Source organism: Erinaceus europaeus, chromosome 7 (assembly GCF_950295315.1).
Source record: "Erinaceus europaeus chromosome 7, mEriEur2.1, whole genome shotgun sequence".
Taxonomy (NCBI): Eukaryota; Metazoa; Chordata; class Mammalia; order Eulipotyphla; family Erinaceidae; genus Erinaceus; species Erinaceus europaeus.
This window is the reverse complement of record NC_080168.1, coordinates 60,318,891-60,328,200: the sequence shown is the minus strand read 5'-3', so window position 1 is coordinate 60,328,200 and position 9,310 is coordinate 60,318,891.

Here is a 9,310-nt window from a genome sequence, read left to right as displayed (position 1 = left end):
CAACATCACCCCAATACCAAAAGCTGATAGGGACAGAACAAAAAAGGAAAACTACAGACCAATATCTCTGATGAACATAGATGCCAAAATATTAAACAAGATCTTGGCCAACCATATACAGCAACATACCAAAAAGATTGTTCATCACGACCAAGTGGGATTCATCCCAGGAATGCAAGGCTGGTTCAACATCTGTTAAGTCAATCAATGTCATTCACCACATCAATAAAAGCAAAGCCAAAAATCACATGATTATCTCAATAGATGCAGAGAAAGCCTTTGACAAAATCCAACACCCATTCATGCTCAAAACTCTACAAAAATGGGAATAGATGGGAAATTCCTCAAGATAGTGGAGTCTATATATAGCAAACCTACAGCCAACATCATACTTAATGGACAGAAGCTGAAAGCATTCCCCCTCAGATCAGTTACTAGACAGGGCTGTCCACTGTCACCGTTACTCTTCAACATAATATTGGAAGTTCTTGCCATAGCAATCAGGCAAGAGAAAGAAATCAAAGGAATACAGATTGGAAGGGAAGAAGTCAAGCTCTCACTATTTGCAGATGATATGTTAGTATACATAGAAAGACCTATAGAATCCAGCAGAAAATTACTGGAAGTTATTAGGCAATATAGCAAGGTATCAGGCTACAAAATCAATGTACAAAAATCAGTGGCATTTCTTTATGCAAACACTAAATCTGAAGAAGAAGACATCCAGAAACCACTCCCATTTACTGTTTCCGCAAAATCAATCAAATACCTAGGAAAAAGTTGACCAAAGAAGTGAAAGACTTGTATGCTGAAAACTATGAGTCGCTACTCAAGGAGATAGAAACTGATACCAAGAAATGGAAAGATATCCCATGCTCATGGATTGGAAGAATAAATATCATCAAAATGAATATTCTCCCCAGAGCCATATACAAATTTAATGCAATACCCATCAAAGTTCCACCGAGCTTCTTTAAGAGAATAGAACAAACACTACAATCATTTATCTGGAACTTGAAAACACCTAGAATTGCCACAACCATCTTGAGGAAAAGAAACAGAAAAGGAGGCATCACACTCCCAGACCTTAAACTATATTATAAAGCCATCATCATCAAAACAGCGTGGTACTTGAACAAAAATAGGCACTCAGACCAGTGGAGCAGAACTGAGAGCCCAGAAATAAATCCCAACACCTATGGGCATATAATCTTTGATAAGGGGGCCCAAAGGATTAAATAGAAAAAGGAGGCTCTCTTCAATAAATGGTGCTGGGAAAACTGGGTAGTAACATGCAGAAGAATGAAATTGAACCACTTTATCTCACCAGAAACAAAAATCAACTCCAAATGGATCAAAGACCTAGATGTCAGACCAGAAACAATCAAATACTTAGAGGAAAACACTGGTAAAACACTTTCCCACATACACCTCAAGGATATCTTTGATGAATCAAACCCAATTGCAAGGAAGACTAAAGCAGAAACAAACCAATGGGACTACATCAAAGTGAAAAGCTTCTGCACATCCAAAGAAACTATTAAACAAACAGAGAGACCCCTCAAAGAATGGGAGAAGATCTTCACATGCCATACATCAGACAAGAACTAATCACAAAAATATATAAAGAGCTCAGCAAACTTAGCACCAAAAAAGCAAATGACCCTATCCAAAATGGGCAGAGGATATGAACAAAACATTCACTACAGAGGAGATCCAAAAGGCTAACAAACATATGAAAAACTCCTCTAGGTCACTGATTGTCAGAGAAATGCAAATTAAGACAACACTAAGATACCACCTCACTCCTGTAAGAATGGCATACATCAAAAAGGACAGCAGCAACAAATGCTGGAGAGGATGTGGGGACAGAGGAACCCTTTTACATTGCTGGTGGGAATGTAAATTGGTACAGCCTCTGTGGAGAGCAGTCTGGAAAACTCTCAGAAGGCTAGACATGGACCTTCCATATAATCCAGTAATTCCTCTCCTGGGGTTATACCCCAAGGACTCCATAACTCCCAACCAAAAAGAGGTGTGTACTCCTATGTTCATAGCAGCACAATTCATAATAGCTAAAACCTGGAAGCAACCCAGGTGCCCAACAACAGATGAGTGGCTGAGAAAGCTGTGGTATATATACACAATGGAATACTATGCAGCTATCAAGAACAATGAACCCACCTTCTCTGACCCATCTTGGACAGAGCTAGAAGGAATTATGTTAAGTGAACTAAGTCGTAAAGATAAAGATGAGTATGGGATGATCCCACTCATCAAGAGAAGTTGAGTAAGAAGATCTGAAAGGGAAACTAAAAGCAGGACCTGATCAAATTTTAAGTAGGGCACCAAAGTAAATACCCTGTGGTGAGGGGTAGACATGCAGCTTCCTGGGCCAGTGGGGGGTGGGAGTGGGTGGGAGGGATGGGTCACAGTCTTTTGGTGGTGGGAATGGTGTTTATGTACACTCCTAGCAAAATGTAGACATATAAATAACTAGTTAATTAATATAAGAGGGGGAAAATCAATTGTATGTCTCAAAGTTTCTCAAAACACAAACTTAATCTTTTTAATATATAGGCTGTGTATTTGATATGTGGACTCTCTCAAAAGCCTAGACCAAGTAGATTAGAAGCATCCAATAGCACAGCTATATACAAGATACTGGGTACTGTACAGCAAACCCTAACAAAAGGACTTTTCAAAGTTAACCCAATTACCAAATAATGTGATGATAACATTAACTATCGATTGTCTTTTTGAACCCTAAGACAGCAGTAACCTCACATCTCCACTATAGAGCCCCTACTTCCCCCAGTCCTGGAACCCTTGGATAGGGCCCACTTTCCCGTATGAGTCTCCCAATCCATACCAAATAATATTGCATCCCCCGATCACAACCTAACCAATGCAACGATTGCCACCTCAACATGCTTCACCTCAGACTGTGTCCAGAGACTTCACATGTGGAATGACAACCCTTCAGCTTCATTACTCAGGTGAGACCTTTCCTTTTATTGTACACTCTAATTTCATCTCAGGTGGTTCACTTTCTAACAAAGTCCCATAACCTAGATATACACCAGTTTTCTGTGAGAGAGAGCTTATGTTCACACGTACCCATAAACTACTGCAAAATATATACCTGAAAGCAGAAGTACACTAGAGTTTGCAGTGAGTACCTCCCTAACACTTCCTCTCCACTATTCCAAGCTTTGGGTCCATGATTGCTCAACAATTTGTTTGGCTTCTTATGTTAACTCTCTTTTCAATCACCAGGTTCCAGATGCCACCAGGATGCTGGCCAGGCTTCCCTGGATTGAAGACCCCACCAATGTGTCCTGGAGCTCAGCTTCCCTAGAGACACACCCTACTAAGGAAAGAGAGAGGCAGACTGGGAGTGTGGACTGACCAGTCAACACCCATGTTCAGTGGGGAAGCAATTATAGAAGCCAGACCTTCTACCTTCTGCAACCCTCAGTGACCCTGGGTCCATGCTCCCAGAGGGATGGAGAATGGGAAAGCTATCAGGGGAGGGGGTGGGAAATGGAGATTGGGTGGTGGGAATTTTGTGGAGTTGTACCCCTCCTACCTTATGGTTTTGTTAATTAATCCTTTCTTAAATAAAAAAAAAGAATCTGACACTTTTTAGCAGTTTTGCTGAGACAATTTACACTGCATACAATGCATTACTTAAAGGGTTTAACAATATCTTTTAGTAAGTATATTATCACAAATCTTATTTTCTCCTCTCCCCAAAGAAATTCCATATCTATAAGCAGTTACTTCCTATCTTCCAACCCCTTAATCCTAGGTAACCATCAAATGGCTTTGTCTCAATCAAGAGTTGCCTATTTCTGACATTTTATATGAAAGGAATTGTGTTGGAGAACCCTTGATAACCCCCTGAATTATAATGTCTGCTTTTTTTTATACCAGACATGTCACAAATTCTTTGCTTTCTCTGTAGTTCTGTCTGCAGCCTCTAGGGGATGTTTGGCTAATATCATAGTCAAAAAGCTTTTCAGGTTAACAGGATCTGATATCCCTGAATTATACCTACCATCGTTGGGAATAAGATCAGGAGTTACAGAATAAATGTAGAATCACTAGAATTGGAGATAACATGTCTGGTATAAAGTGGTCTACACACTAGGAGAGAGATCATGCAATTATGCATGCCCTCAAGATGTTTATGTATATCCTTAAATTGTTTATGTAAGCCCTGAAGATTTTTTTAGACTCAACATTGTATGCATATATGCCAAAATAAGTAGAGGAACAGAGCAGCCTACAAGAGAGATTCTTTGGAGATATCTGGTGGACATTCAGCAGAACCTCATTGTGAGAAGTATGTCATGTGTACTACTCCATATCCCCTCTTTTATCTCAGTATGAATTGTGTAATAAAGTTTATTTCTCAACCCAGAGAAGGAAACAAAATTCTGCTGCTTGTCATCTAGAGAGTACCTGAGTGCTTTTTTTTTTTACTAATAGAATTGTATGGTAGATGGTTTTTTAGATAATACTTCATTCACATAGGAAACTTTGGTTAAGTTCCACTGATCTTATAATATGTTATTAGCACTTTATTTTCCAATGGATGGATAGCACACACTCATTATTTGTTGATAGGGTTGTTTTTACCTTTGGCTATAAGGATGTTATAAATATTCATGGATATACAACAAAGTTTTTTTTTTTAGAAATGACTTTACTAAACTATATGGTAAGTCTACATTCAAAATGATAGTGAAGGTTGATGACTCAGGCATAACCTAGTTGTCTAGAATAGGGATGCCTGGCAAGCATATGCATTTAGAATAGATGTTAAAAGTATGAGGTTTACAGACAGTAGAGCTACAGCTACCATGCTGTTATTTGACACATTTGTTCTTATATTGAATGGTAAACAAACCTTTAGAAAATAAGACAAATACTGTTCTCATTGGATTAAGTTGAGAAGTGTTCCCTCCTTTTTTGGAAAAAGTCATGAAGATAAATGTCTGATTTTTTAAAAAAAATAGTAAGCATAGTTTTTTTTAACTTTAATTTGTTAGGACACAGAAATTGAGAGTGAAAGGAGATAGAGATAGTGGGAGACAGAGAGGTACCTAACAGCACTGCTTCAGCATGTGTGAAGATTTCCTCCTATAAATGGTAACTGGGGGCTTAAGGTCTTTGTGCATGCTAATATCTGCACTTAACCCGGTGTGCCACCACCCAGCCTAAGCATGTCTGATTACAGATTTGATATGGGAGGACGGTATATATAATTGCCAAAAAATGACTCCCCATTTATCAAACATCTTTATGATCTACAGGCAAAATTGTTAACCACTTTATAAGAGGTCACAATAAAAGGCATGATCCACTAGTCACAGAAAAATATAAAATGAGACAAAAAGAATAAGAGACTTAGACTCCTTTGAAAGCTGTACTGTATGTTATCAACACTGCAGTGACGGTAATCTACTTTTAGTTCATGAACATGTTTCATTCTGCACCTTTAGGCTTTGGTCATGTTTCTGCTGGAATGATTACTCTTATTTTATTAAGTGAAAAAAATTATTACTTAGATGGTATATAAACACTCAATGGAATACTATTCTGCAATTTAAAAAGATGGTATAATGTCCTTTGCGACAAAATGGATGGAATAGAAAAGCTAAAGAGCAAGACTGGAAGCATCACACTTCCTAACCTCAAACTATACTAATGGGCTACTGTAATCAAAACTGCCTGGGACAGTGTTAGAAGCTAAACAGACTATTGAATTAGAATTGTGTTGTTAAAATTCGGAGGCTCTTGCCGGCAGGTTGGCTTCACGGGCGGGTAACAGAGACGTGGAGACAACAGCTGGGCAGGGAAGCTGTATTTCTTTATTCAGGAACCACGATTCATAAACTAAGACAAACTAATTACCAAACGGAACTCTGCTGTCTCTTTGCGGCGGCACAAGCACTCCCTCTTACTCTCGAACTCAGGAACTCTCCAACTCTGGAACTCTGGAACTCTCTTACTGGGGAACCCTCTGAAACTCTGGCACTCTTGAACTCAGGAGCCCTCTCCCGGGGTTCCTTGGGGCGGGGCCACGCGGGCCGCAAAATTAACTGGACTGATCCAATTCTCTTGGTGGGGGAGGGCTAGAACAAACCAATGTAAAGCATACGACAGAATTGGAATCCCAGAAATAAGCTCCTGCACCTATGGACAACAACCAATATTTGGCAAGGGGACCTAAATGAGTAAATGGAGAAAGGAGGGTCTCTTCAACAAGTGGTGTTGGGTATCTGGATTAAACCATGAAAATGAAATTGAAATTGGAATACCACATTATCGCCGTGCATAAAAGTAAACTTCAGGTAGATCAAGGACATGGACCTTAGATCAGAAACTGTCAAATACATAGGAAACACTGGCAGAACACTTCATGACCTATGCTTCAGAAATGTCTTCAAAGACTCAAATCCAATAACAAAGAAAACAAATGAATCAATAGGACTACATCAAACTGAAAAGCTTCTGTACAGCAAAGTGTACCATCACCCAAACCTTTTCTTATCTTTTAACTTCCAAAGCACATTCATTCACTTTTTTTTTTTTTACACAAAATTAGAAGGGGAAAAATATGCAGGCAGGAGTATACAGCTCTGGCTTATGGTTGAGTGGTGATTGAACCTGTGACCTTGGGACCCAGATATGAAAATCTTTTTGCAGAACCAATGTCTTATCTTCCCAGCCTCTCATTCATATTTGACTCAGTGATGACAGCACATGAATGTTCTGTTACTACAGGCCAGGCCATATTATCCTGATCAAACAAAAAATACAAAAATTAATATTAAGAGATTACCTGATTATTCTTAATTTTTAAAACTCCTTTTTCCATTTACCCAACATTTTCACCTTCATGTGTTTGCTTGTAGTTTAAGATATATTTTTCGTGGCCCAGGAGGTGACACAGTGGATAAAGCACTGGATTCTCAACCATGAGGTCCTTAGTTCAATCCCCTCAGCACATGTACCAGACCAGAGTGATGTCTGGTTCTTTCAATCCCCTCAGCACATGTACCAGAGTGATGTCTGGTTCTTTCTCTCTCTGCCTATCTTTCATGAATAAATAAATAACTTCTTTTTTTTTTTTCTTAACCCGCTGCGCTACCGCCCCAATAACTTCTTTTAAAAAATATATTTTTCCTTTTTTGTGTGAGAAAGAAACAGAGGCAGAGTACCGTTCCAGCATATGCACTGATAGGGATGGACAGTGGGGTATCATGGATGCAAGCAAGTCCTCAGCTTTCCTGCTGAGCCTCCTGCTGACCTGGGCACACATTTCTAAATCAACCTAGCCCACTTTAGAGTATTTGAGGTTCCCATTTAGAGATTCCTACCCTGCACTTTTCGTCAGTCAAGTTTTCCACCTTAGCTTCTTGTTCTACATGGATTTGCTTCCAGACTATAAGCATCATGACCATGTGGGTTGATTAATTATCTTTCTTACCAATGAAGTTTTGTTGTTTTGGGTCATGCTCTTGCCCATTGTGGGTATTCTATAAATGCTGGAAGTAGTGAGTTGCTGTACAATGAAAATAGGTTGCTTACTCACTACCTGGAGTGCTATGCTAACCCTCAGCTGAAGTTGACTTGGCACTGAATTACTCTTGAACAATCTGAGTCAATGTGAAATGGCATCCTTTAACGTTCGACTTTAACTCACTGATGTACAAGAGAGAATGAAAATTGAGCTATGTGGAGGACAGCAATTGGTGGGTATATGAATCTTATTTGATGGGTGAAGAACAGATAATAACAAATAACAGATAATGACAACAACAAAAACAGACAACAACAACAGACAACAACACCTAACAGACAACAACAACACCTAACAGACAACAACACCTAACCGACAACAACAACACCTAACAGACAACAACAACAACACATAATAGACAACAAATTTGTGATGGAATGAGGACTGAAATCCACTCCCTGACTTCTCTCTCTTCCTCTATGACTCCTCTTCTCTCAACTCCATTTTTGAAGTGTCTGTATCCTGTAGAGGAATAAGGAGACCTGGAGAGACTTTGTTATATAGCCTTTATTTGTCTCCTAAGTTTAATCTAATTATGCTAATTACAATGGGTGCTTTTGTGTAGAGACAGAAAATTCTTAAGAGCTTGTTCAATACTTGCTGCTAGTCCTGTGTCATAGCCCATCCTCTGCTAATAATGTAACAGAACAGTGTACAATACTAAAGTAATAGGGTGGAACATGATGTGTAATTATTGTACAATAACCTTCTCTCAGGGAGAAAAAAAGGAGATATTGAGCAAAGGGCAAGATGCTTGGAAGTTCTTGCTGTGCAGTTATTATAACCTAACTGTGTAGCACTTATATCACTTTTGTAGAGATTTTTTTAAATGTAACATAAATTGTTAAAGAAAAGAAAAAAACATTGGGAACAATTGTAAAGAAAATGCCAATTTATGAAATGTTTTTTTACTATTTTTAACTTCATTCTAGTTAATGTTACAGTAGACGATAATTTCCTTGCCTGCTGGAGACTAGTTTTTTTTTTTTTTTTTTTAAGTCTTCCAAAATTAGGTGAAATGTTGTAGCAGAACTTTTCTTTAGCTAGGAGTTGAAATGATGGTCTATGAAAAGTGCTTATTAAACAAAATAGAAATACAAAGTTAAAAATTTCAAGGTCTTTAGAGACACCAGTATTCAAACTTTTCAGAGCAGAAACTGAACAGCTCATATGGCTGTCAGTAAGAAACACAAAGAATCCCAAATTAAACTAACTTTACGGCTTAACATCTATATTTAACTGCATGTAGGTGGCTCAGGGAAGGATACCATCTATTGGTGCTAGAGTATCTCTAGGTTAGTAGTGTCTTCTCGCTGCTCTCAAAGACTGCACTTCCAATAGGGGGCTCTCAGTTTCCTTGGACTCAAACATGTTTGAGGTATGAGAGTAGCCTTTATTCAACAAATGGCAAATGTTCCTCAAGTTGCTAATGCTCTAAGGATAATATTTTTATTATGTGTCTTCTCATTCCCTAAATCCTAAGACAGCCCTGTATTAATTATAAGAGTTTAAAAATCCCTTAGTGGATTAACTGAATATAAAATAAAATCATTTGGTGAATTTTTTAACATATTATCTCAAGACAGAAGAATTTGATAATTAAGATACAAGAAAAAGTGAGAGCAGATCTAAAATGTCATCAAGAGCTCGAGTGCTACTATAGTAGTTGCTATAAACTGTATATATCATTACAGCAAGTTGTACAGCTGTTTT